Below are 12,659 nucleotides of genomic sequence, written 5' to 3' on the forward strand. Positions count from 1 at the left end.
CTAGTGCTAGTTTTAACAAGTGTGCACCACACCTAACTCACTAGTCTCATCTAGGTTAAGCTACCCATCCATACCTCCCTTAATAGTACGGCCAAAGGAAAAACAAAGTCCTAAACTACTCTAAGTGTCACTCCAACTCCAATCGACACTTAGAACTAGTCATCCTTAACCTTGTCGTCCATCCTTTGAAAACCAAAACAATTTCCATCGTAGGGGCATGATCACCTTGATTGCCCAATTGATCTCCATTACCATGACCTAACTTAATTGCCTCTGCAAAACACACGTAGTCATAGTGATCTTGTATTGTCATTAATCGCCGAAACCCAACTAGGGGCCTAGATGCTTTCAAGCTAAAATAAATCAAATGTAGTTCTTAATAAACAAGTTTGTTCTTTAGCTTCATCCATGTGCCACATCTTCTACAAATGGGAAATAATACTATTAAGAATGTATATAAACATCATTGCAAAGTGCCTTAGGTCTCAATTAATAACCCAAGTTCTCATCAAAGCTACTAATCAGTCCACAGATACCAATAGGAAATAGTGCTAATTAGACAGGGAGGATGCACTGAGGGGGTGTACTGATTATTAGCTAGCAAAAATTGCAGACAACAATTGTAAGTAAGGTGCGGCTGGCGCACCTAAGGGTGCTCCTCCTGCGCCTAAAAAACTAACATCATTGACCTAAGGCACTTTGCTCAGTGTGAATCAAAATGGGCATGAACATCATGTATAGTTCCCATTACTCTAGGCACTTTGCTCAGTGTGTAAAAATCGAAATAGCCATCATCATGTCCAAGATAAGCATTAATAGCTTCTACAATTGGAAGCCTGTTTCAATTTTGAGTAGCAAGCAGCAAGCAGAGCGGAGCAGTGGTGGATCCAAATTGGGGCATCCAATTGTACAAGCATGCCCAGTTGTACAAGCAAACCAATTTACAGTATTGCATATATGTCGACAATGCACATATAACTGAGCACTGGTGGATCGGAGTGCTGGAGCAGTGAGCAGCATTCAACGAGCAGAGCAGTGGTGGATCCAAACTTGTCATTTGTAGGGGGAGCTGTGGAGGAGCATGGACACCGGTGAAGGAGCACCGACATCAGTGGAGGACCGCAGATGCCGAGCAGCACTGGCAGCTTGCTCGCCCGCCGGTGGAGGTGCACGCACGCCAAACCCTAACGTGGACGGTGAAGAGCTCGGTGGAGGGAGCGAGGATGCTAGGGGGAGGAGCACGGACGGTGAAGAGCTCAGGCACCGGGGCGCTCGCCAGGGGAGGGAGCACCGGGGGTGGATCGAGATGGGGCGGCGGTGGCATGTCGGCTGGCCGGGGAAGGGAGTGAGGACGGTAGGGGAGGAGCGCGTGGACGGTGGAGAGCTCAGGCACCAGGGCGCTCGTAGGGTGAGGGAGCACCGCGGTCGCTCGCCGGGGGAGGGAGCACCGGGGGCTGATCGAGATGGGGCGGCGGCACATGTTGGTCAGTCGGGGCTCTAACCCTAGCCACCGTGGTAGCTCGGGGATGTCGCGCTGTGGCCTAGGGGTGCAGAGAGGGGTCGCCGGTGTTGGTAGAGGTCCAGGAGGGTGCAGCAGCAGCGCGAGGGTAGGGGGGTGGGTGCGGGACGCCGGGGGCTGGGTGTGGGTGGGTGTGGGGCAGCCTGACGGTGTCGGAGGATAAAGACAGTGCCCAGAAAGTGTGACTCCCGTGCGCCCTCTTATTTATACTTGGGACTATTTGTAGGGGCAGTTTATGATCTAGCCGCCCCTACAAATGCATTTGTAGGGGCGGTTTCTGATCCAGCTGCCCCTACAAATAGTTTCTATTTTTGAAATTATAAATTCTATATTTTTTATCATAAAAACACAAAGTAATATAAAAAAATTGTGTATATACAGGGGCGGTTCCTGATCCAGCCGCCCCTACAAATAGTTTCTATTTTTGAAATTATAAATTCTATATTTTTTATCATAAAAACACAAAGTAATATAAAAAAATTATGTATATGCACAAATATAATATTTTGTATTATTCTATATATGAATAAATATATATATATAAACAATTGTAGTCAAAACAATATAAAAAACAAAAAAAAACAAAAATTAAAAATTAAAAATTTTAATTTTAAAACTTCGACTACAATTTTATGACATTAAACGAAATAAAATAAAAATGTTGTAAACATAAAAGTTGTATAACTCATCGACATATACAACTTTTATTTTGGTCATCTTGTCATGTGACTTTGTTTGAACAATTCAAATTTTGAAATTCAAACAATTTCAACTTGAAACAATATTTTGAAAGAGTAAATGATTTCAGATGAAAAACTCATGAATACCAAAGTTGTAGAACTCATCAATATGTACAACTTTTATTTTGATCATATTTTCATTTGACCAAATTTGAATAGTTGACATTTTGAATTTTAATAATTGGCAACTTTAAACAAGATTTGCAACTTCAAATAGAGTCATCTGGATGTTGCAAAGGGTAGTCTCATACACATGCATAAATGTAGTCTCACACAAATACAAAAATATGAAGTCTTACACACGTACATAAATATATAGTCTCACACGCATCTATAAATGAAGTCTTACAAACACACATTTACATAAACAGTCCACGTTAAACAACTAGCTAGCCCGCTGTAACGACTTTCCCCTTGGCACCTTTTCGTTCCTATGGCAATATGTCTTTGGGGATGTTCTTTTCCACAACACTGATCTTCTTAGGAAAGTCTATGAATAGCGGCATCTCATCGTAGTTATTGTAAGCTTCAACATCATCCACGCCATCAACTCCAATAATGTGCTGTTTCCCAGAGGCAACCACGTGCTTTGTCTTCTTCTTCGGGGGGAGGTTACTTTATGGGTCAGACATATAGGAAACTTGTGCGACACGTGAAGCGAGCACCCAAGGGTCATCTTGGTAGCCTAGATTCTTAAGGTCCATGACTCTTAATCCGATCTCGTTCAGTTGGTGTTGTTTGATCCAGCGGCATCGAAACAGGGCCACCATTATATCCCTTCCATAGTCAAGTTCCCATATCTCTTCAATGATGCTAAAGTATTGGATCTTTCGCCCTAATCCATCGAGAGCCTCTATTCGAATGTCGCTGTTTTGGTTCACATATTTACTATCCTTTGCGTGGGTATAGTACGTATACCCATTGATGTCATAAGCATTCCAAGATGTCACTTGTCTCGATGGCCCCTCCGCCAACCTACTGATGGTAATAGAGTCTATAGTTTCTCTAGGCGGTATGTTTTGGTTCTTCAACCATGTAGTTAGTCGTTGCTTGTGTTGTTTCATGACCCAATCATCTGAACGTCCATTTCTCTCCGCCATAATGATAGCTAGGTGTTCATCAATATATGGTTGCATCAGTTGTGTACTCTGCAAGACACTGTAATGCGCCTGACTCACCTCTTTGTAATCATGGTCGATGAACACTTTTCTACCACTGGTGCCCTTCCCAGCCAGCCTACCCTTGTGATGAGAATCTAGTTTACCAATCCCTTTCTGTACTTTTAGGTACTCTTGACAGCACTCGATGACTTCTTTAGTACTGTAACCCTCTATCATGGAGCCCTCTGGGTATGCTCGATTATGCACGTATTGACTTAGAACTGACATGAACCACTCATAGGACCACATTTCATGCAAGTAGCAAGGGCCAAGCGCCTGTATTTGATGAACCATATGAATCATGAGATGTGGCATTATATCAAAAAAGCAGGAGGTAAACACATCTCCCGTTGGTTTTGTGTCTCCACCACAAATTCATGTACATCACTTAGCTCTTCCTTGCCAATCATCTTCTGTGAGATCTTTGAAAAGAAGTAGCACATGCGGGTGATGGCCATTTTCAAGAACTTTGGCTTTATAGCCCTGATTGCAATAGGTAGAAACACTATCAGCATCACATGGCAATCATGAGCCTTGCAATGTATTATTGACAAGTCCTTCATCAACACTAGCTTCTTCACATTTGCTGAAAACCCAATTGGGACTTTGATCCCCCTCAGGAAAGTGCATATAGCTCTCTTCTCGTCTGGTGTTAGGGAATGTATTTTCCAATAGCCTCAGGTACCGGGTGAAACTGTGGCATCACGTTTAGCTGCACCATGTCTTTCTGTGCTTTCAAACCATCCTTTGACTTGCCTGTGTCCATCAAGGTAGCAATGAGACTCTCAAAGATATTCTTCTGCACGTGCATAGCATCAATGGCATGGGGGATCTCCAAGTCTGGCCAATAAGGTAGATACTAAAAGAAGATTGATTGTTTCTTGAAAGGTACGCCTTCGACAGGAGGTGTGCTTCTATCTCTGTCACACCCAATTTTAAGGATAAAATTGAATGCATAAAGCTCATGTGTGCCCAGGGATCAGTCACACACATAAGTCGACAAATTATAAAAAGTATCATCATAGTGTATCTTACATCATGATTAATAATATCACATAGTCTTACACAACACAACGGAAGATAAAATGTAAACTCTCTCATGGAACTCCATCACAGGGAAGGTCAACTGGTTGACCACAAGCCTAATAATCCACATGAAACTCCTCATACCCGTTGTCATCTGTTACCCATCCAGGATTTTTATCCAAATATAGAAAGTAAACAAGCGTAAGTACTTCCCGTACTTAACAAGATGTCATGGGGTTATGAAGCTCAAAAAGGATGACACTGATTTACTGTAGTTAGCACTTTTAGTGAATCAAGATTTTATTATCAAGTTTAATCAAGTTATGCTTAAGCTCCCATTTAATCCCACATAAGCAGATATCCGAATCATTTGCATCATATTATCATTGTATACCATCATAAATGAACCACAACGAGTAACCATTTATTCTATGAGTTTTCTAGGCCGCTCGTGACCGTGAGCACGGCTATTATAACAGTTTGTAACCCTCTGCAGAGGTGGTGCACATTCATCGCGAGTCGTGATTCCCATATGCCTAGATTAATTACTCCCATATCACTGCTAAGGTGAGCGGACAGGGTACACTATGAAGCTATTTCATAGGTTTCTCTAACAAGTTAGGACCGCTAGGTTTTCTCGGCAGGCAGATGTAGGAACCCCCCTTTCCTATGGCACATATCCATCGTGGCTATACACATAGGAACAGAGGTAGACCTATACCCAACGTGGCAAGCCCCTTTTGCACCGTAAAGGTAACCTCTAACAAGCTAGAAAGGGTCCTATTACTGAGCTAAAGTCAGAGCTATATGACTCTCACGGTTGCATTGTCAGTCCCAGCTTTTGCCGATAGATAAGTCCTTATGGAGGGCTAGGAGCAACATGATCAAAAGTCATTTGCACCTTCACAGTGTGAGGTGGTCGGGCGTTGTACTTCTGATCGCTAGTCTAGTTCTGAGGAGCCTGCTGGTTCTACTTCTTTGGACACTGATGAGCATAGTGACCTACTTCTCCATAGCGATAGCATGCATTGGGGTTATTGGGTGCACCACTCTTCACTGGAGCATTGTTGGTCATTCCCTGGCGTGTTGCCGGATTGCTGATCTGTTGTGGGGGATGCTGATTACCATACTGTTGTTGGTACTGAGGGCGTTGCTAGAACTAGTTACGCTGAGGATACTAACCACGGTTTCCCTAGTTAGATGGTCCTTGATTCCTCTGCTGAAAACCCTACTAGTGATAGGCACATGGGTGGGTGTTGCTTCTAGAAGCTTGCCCTTGAAGCCTCCTCTTCTTGGCTTCCATCTCTTTACGCTTATCGTCGATCACAATAGCGCAGTTCACCAAGGACTAAAAGTTAGGGTAGGTGTTGGACATCAGCTGGAGCTACAGGCCATCATAAAGTCCCTTGAGGAAACAGCGTTGCTTCTGCTTATCCTCAGCTACATCATTTGGAGCATAACATGACAGTTGAGCAAACTTGTCACGATACTCTGCCACAGTCATGGATCCTTGCTTAAGGGATCTGAATTCCTCTTGCTTCAATTCCACCAGTCCATCTAGGATATGATATGACCAAAAGTTGTCCTTGAATTCCTACCAGGTGATAGCAGGAGCATTGTTGGGGCATCCATACTGGAAAGAATCCCACCAATCCTGAGCTGCTCCCTGGAGTTGACCAGAAGCATACAACACCTTCTCAAGATCATTGCATTGTGCTATGTTAAGTTGCTTCTCCACAGCACGCAACCAATCATCTGCCTCCATAGGGTCTGAGGCATGGGTGAACACCGGTGGGGACCCTTCATAAACTCTCCATGCTTATCTCTGACCTGAATAGGCAGTGGTCCTCTTGCAGGTTCGTTATCCAAGCGCTGCATCATAGCTTGCATCAATTGTGCTTGCATTCCCATCAATTGTTCTATAGTCACTGGTGGCGGTGGTGGTGGATTTATGAGAGCATCACATCCACGGCCATGGCCTCTGCCTCTTCCTCCTCTTGCGGCCATCTATTTTCCAACAAATGCACAAATTTTTTAGAGATTTCCAAATTATAGAGAGCTTACAAAAGATAAGAAACAATGCTGAGAATTTTCTGGACAAGATTCCAAAAACAGCAGTTCAGTAAATCTATCATAACTTGAGTTTCAGAGATCCAACAGAGGTGTACCAAGAACGGTTGGAAAACTTAGGAGATCAGCTACAACTTTTATTTAGATCACTTTTACAGATTCTAACATACACATGGTCAAAAACAGCACTAAACCGAAACTGTTCTGGGTTCCAGTCTGCGCAGAAACATCAACTTGTGATAGCTAGATCTCACAAACCTGAACAGCTATTGATGTGATTCTAGAGACATTTGAAAGATACAGAAGTCTAGTTATCTCCACAAAAAGTTCAGAATTTTTGGCAGCTCAGATTTCGAGATACAAGATAAAGAACACAGGCTGCTCCAGAAAACAACACAACAGAGATAAGATAAAGCAAACCATCTGCATTAAGAACATCATCTAAACTTAAGGTTCAAACCTAAGGAAGTTGTGGACATGCCCACAAACCTCCAGCAATCAAACAAACTCCAAATTATCCAAGTTCACAATTAAAGACATCTAATCATTAAAGTTCACAAGACCAACAAGACTAGACATGACTCACGAACCAACAATGTTGTAACATTAAATAAGGCTCCTAACACCTATGGGGCGGTGTCAATCATGGTGAACGACCGGCGCTTCTTCTTGTAGATTGGTGGCTACCCAAGTTGAGCATGTAGTTCATCAACTTGCTTCTGGAGGCGTCTCTCGACCCTCTGTGATGCACGCAGCTCTTCCTTGACTTCTTCATCTACCCCCTGCATGGCATGGACATGCTGCACTATTGCTTCTAGAGTTGGGTCACTCTGGTGGTGCCAGGACCTACCAGTTACCCTCATGATCATTGCGAGGAAGGAACCTGAAATGATCCTCCCTCATGGCCTCAAAACGACGACCATGGTAGTAGATGTAGGCGTCCTATGCTGCATCTTCCATGCCATCCAATGCATGGGCCCTTCTGGCAATGGCACGGTGGATAGTCTCCACCTCATGTCCATTCTTTACGTCATTCCAAGCAGTGACAACCAGCTCTACCTTCCAAAAGGTTGCCTCCAAAGGATGCTGGTACTCTGCACAATGATAGCTGATGGAGGCGTGCAGATTAGGGTAGTAGTCATCCAGCACATGAGTAAAGAGGGTGTGGTAGTAGGCCATCTCTGAGGCTAGCTTGAAGTAGTACTTGCACTTTCAGCCTATCTCCTCATCCACCACAGGGACAGCTGGGGATGGTATAGGTGTAGGTGAAGTAGCTGATGACTCCTCAGGTGTAGCTACAGCAGGATAGACAGGTGCATCCACTGGAGTAGGAGCAGGTGCAGGTGTTGGGGTAGCCATCTTCTCATCATCAGAGATGATCACAATCTCCTTCTCCGCCTGTGGAGCACGGGGGGTGAACAAAGCACGGTAGCCTATAGTGCTGAGGCGGGCGGTCTTTGGGTTATGAGACATCTATAGATTTAAAGTGAGATAGAATTAGAATCAACAATTTTATATAATAGATTAAGGTATGAAAAGCATAAATATTTTAATAAAATAACAAGAATAAGACAGTAAGCAAGAAACCAGAGGAGCACAGATGCTAAAACGACCGTTTCTAACTAGGCTTGCGTCCTACAGTCAACATGGCTTTGATACCAATTTGTCACACCTAATTTTAAGGATAAAATTGAATACATAAAGCTCATGTGTGCCCAGGGATCAGTCACACACATAAGTCGACAAATTATAAAAAGTATCATCATAGTGTATCTTACATCATGATTAATAATATCACATAGTCTTACACAACATAGCGGAAGATAAAATGTAAACTCTCTTGTCACAGGGAAGGTCAACTGGTTGACCACAAGCCTAATAATCCTCAGGAAACTCCTCATACCCGTTGTCATCTGTTACCCTTTCGGGATTTTTATCCAAATATAGAAAGTAAACAAGCGTAAGTACTTCCCGTACTTAACAAGATATCATGGGGTTATAAAGCTCAAAAAGGATGACACTGGTTTACTGCAATTAGCACTTTTAGTGAATCAAGATTTTATTATCAAGTTTAATCAAGTTATGCTTAAGCTCCCATTTAATCCCACATAAGCAGATATCAGAATCATTTGCATTATATTATCATTGTATACCATCATAAATGAACCACAACGGGTAACCATTTATTCTATGAGTTTTCCGGGCCGCTCGTGACCATGAGCACAGCTGTTATAACAGTTTATAACCCTCTGCAGAGGTGGTACACATTCACCATGAGTCATGATTCCCATATGCCTGAGTTAATTACTCCCATATCACTGCTAAGGTGAACTATGAGTTATCTGATGCAGCTCAGGAGACGCCCGAGGTCATGTTGGGTATGTTTAGTGTTAACTCTATCTCTGCTATAGTACTTTTTGATTCCGGTGCTTCGCATTCTTTTATTTTCCAAGCTTTTGTTAGAATGTATAGCATACCTTTGTGTGCCATGAAAAACCCCATACTAGTAAATTCACCGGGAGGTAGTATGCCTGCTTCTTATTGGAGTCCCTCAACTAGCATTTCCTTAAGGGGGGTAGACTTCAAAGTGAAACCTATTGTGTTGAGAACAGCGGGAATTGATCTTATTCTAGGAATGGATTGGATGAAACAACACCGGGCAGTGATTCAGTGTTAGAAGAAATCTGTGGTTGTGACATCACTCAATGGAGATAGAATCTGTGTAGAAGTGGTAGTGCAAGCTCAGCCTACAGCCATAGTGAACCAGCTAGATGGTGATGCCCATAAATAAGATCGTGTTGTGGAGGAGTTCCCGGATGTCTTCCCCGATGACTTGCCAGGTATGCCACCTGACCGAGACATTGAATTCGTTATTGAATTATTTCCTGGAACTGCACCAATAGCTAAACGTCCATATAGAATAGGGGTTAATGAATTAGAAGAGCTTAAGAAACAACTAAAAGAGTTACAAGAAAAAGGTTTCATACGCTCCAGTTCTTCCCCATGGGGGGCACCTGTGATCTTTGTGGATAAGAAGGATGGTAGTCAACGGATGTGTGTGGATTACCATTCACTTAATGAGGTTACAATCAAGAATAAATACCCTTTGCCTAGGATTGATAATTTGTTTGATCAGTTGAGAGGAGCCTATGTGTTTTCCAAGATTGATCTCCGCTCAGGATACCATCAGCTTAAGATTCGAAACTCGGACATACCCAAGACAGCATTCACTACACGGTATGGCTTGTATGAGTATACCATTATGTCTTTTGGATTGACCAATGCACCTGCATACTTTATGTATCTGATGAATAAGGTGTTCATGGAGTTTCTTGATAAATTTATGGTGGTATTTATTGATGACATAATGATATTCTCCAAGACTGAAGAAGAACATGCTGAACATATAAGGTTGGTCTTACAAAAGCTTAGAGAACATAAGTTGTTCGCTAAGCGGAGCAAGTGTGAGTTTTGGTTGAAGGAGGTATCTTTTCTGGGTCATGTTGTCTCCAATGGTGGAATAGCAGTGGATCCAGACAAAGTGCAAGATATGTTGAACTAGAAGCCACCAATCAATATAAGTGAGATTCGTAGCTTTTTGGGATTGGCTGGATACTACATGAGATTCATTGAAGGCTTTTCAAACTTGCTAAGCCTATGACAGCTCTATTGGAAAAGAATGCTAAATATGTATGGTCGGATAAATGCTAGGCAAACTTTGATGAGCTAAAGAAGAGATTGACTATAGCTCTAGTATTGATTTTGCCCGACTTAAGCAAGAACTTCTCTATATATTGTGATGCATCCCGTTTGGGCCTTGGATGTGTGCTTATGCAAGAAGGAATAGTGGTGGCATATGCATCTAGACAATTGAGGAAGCATGAGTTGAATTACCCTACTCATGACTTAGAATTGGCAGCTGTGGTTCATGCTTTGAAAATCTGGAGACATTATCTAATTATGCATAAGAGTGATATCTATACAAATCACAAGAGTTTGAAGTATATCTTTACCCAATCAGATCTGAATCTGAGACAACGTTGTTGGTTAGAATTGATCAAAGACTATGATTTGGAAGTGCATTATCATCCGAGAAAAGCAAAATGTTGTAGCTGATGCACTTAGCAGGAAGAGTTATGCTAATGGACTTGGGATGACATTTATGTCGGCAGAGTTGTGTGCTGAAATGGAGCATCTCAACTTGAGTTTTGTCACCAATGCAATGGAATTGGTGATAGAGCCTACATTAGAGCAAGAGATACGCAAGGGTCAATTGGAGGATGAGAAACTAAAAGAGATAGCGGAGAATGTAGTGCTTAGAAAGGCACCAGGATTCAGGATGGATGAGAATGGTACTCTTTGGTTTAGGAAAAGAATATGTGTACCTGAAGTGAAGGCTATCCGTGATGTAATTCTACAAGAGGCACATGAATCTGCCTATTCCATACATCCCGGAAGTACCAAGATGTATTTAGATCTTAAGAAGTATTGGTGGTATGGTTTGAAGAGAGATGTGGCAAAGTATGTGGCTTTGTGTGACATTTGTCAAAGAGTGAAAGCTGAGCATCAAAGACCTACAGGGTTGTTACAACCAATGAAGATTCCTGAATGGAAATGTGAAGAAGTTGGTATGGATTTTATCGTAGGTTTGCCTCGCACTCAAAGAGGTTATGATTCAATATGGGTAATAGTGGATCGACTCACCAAGGTTGCTCACTTTTTACCAGTTAAGACTACCTATATAGGTGCAAGGCTAGCAGAGTTGTACATGGAAAGAATAGTGTGCTTACATGGCGTTCCCAAGAAAATTGTGTCGAATAGAGGCACTCAGTTTACATCGCAATTCTGGTATAAAGTACATAGATATTTGGGGACAAAGTTGAATTTTTGTTCTGCTTACCACCCGCAAACTGACGGACAGACTGAAAGGATCAACCAGATTTTGGAAGATATGTTGAGAGCTTGTGCACTGCAGTATGGCACTAGTTGGGACAAGAGTTTACCATATGCAGAGTTCTCATACAACAACAGTTACCAGAAGAGTCTCAAGATGGCACATTTCGAGGCGCTGTATGGATGTAAATGTAGAACGCCTTTGTTCTGGAATCAGATTGGTGAAACTGAAGTGTTTGGACCCGATGTCCTTAGAGACGCAGAAGAACAAGTGAGAATGATTAGAGACAACTTAAGAGTGGCTCAGTCCCGATAGAAGAGTTACGCTGATACTCGCAGAAGAGAGCTGACTTTTGAAGTTGGTGATTATGTGTACCTGAAGGTGTCACCAATGAGAAGTGTGAAAAGATTCAATATGAAGGGAAAGTTGGCACCAAGGTATATTGGACCTTTTAAGATCCTAGAGAGACGTGGAGAAGTAGCCTATTAGTTGGAACTGCCTGAGAGTTTGTTAGATGTGCACGACGTGTTTCATGTTTCTCAGTTAAAGAAGTGTTTGCGAGTACCAGGAGGGCACAACAAAAATTGTGTACACAGAAAAGTCAAAACGTCTTATAATTATAATTTGGAATAGAGTGAGTAGTAAATAAGCTTTAGATGAAGGATAGACGATACATACACTTGAGTACTTGACCCGCCAGAAGACCCTGTCACTTTCACCTGAGCCCCTAATTTTCACCGTCAAAGTTTCATGCCGCGCGCAAAGTTATCGTAGAAAGATTCAGCAACAAAGACTGGCCAACTGTCCTGAATTTCTTTCCGTGAGTACAAGTGTATATTCATATCATGGGTCGACTAGGCTGGCCTCGGGCCCCGTTCGCTTCGCTAAAAAAACAAACCAAAATACTGTTTCGGCTGATTTGTTGGGAGAGAAAAATATTATTTCGACTAAAAAAATTGAAAAGTACGGATTATAAGAGAAACGAACAAGGCCACTATCAGAGTCCGAGTCATCTATGTGACACCTAAACATTTTGTACTATCAATCAATCAATGCATAGCAGTGTGACTACTTGCCCTGTTAATTCTTGGTCGTCATGGATCGATTAGAACAAAGAGAAAGGTTGAAGAAGGAAGCGAGCTAGGTAGAAATTAAACGCACGCACGCACGACCCGACCCTGGAGTCCCTGGACGACGGTCGACGGACGTATGAATCGTCACGCCACCGATGGATCCGACTCAGTCGCCGG

This window comes from Miscanthus floridulus, chromosome 8, assembly GCF_019320115.1.
Source record: "Miscanthus floridulus cultivar M001 chromosome 8, ASM1932011v1, whole genome shotgun sequence".
In the NCBI taxonomy this organism is placed as follows: domain Eukaryota; kingdom Viridiplantae; phylum Streptophyta; class Magnoliopsida; order Poales; family Poaceae; genus Miscanthus; species Miscanthus floridulus.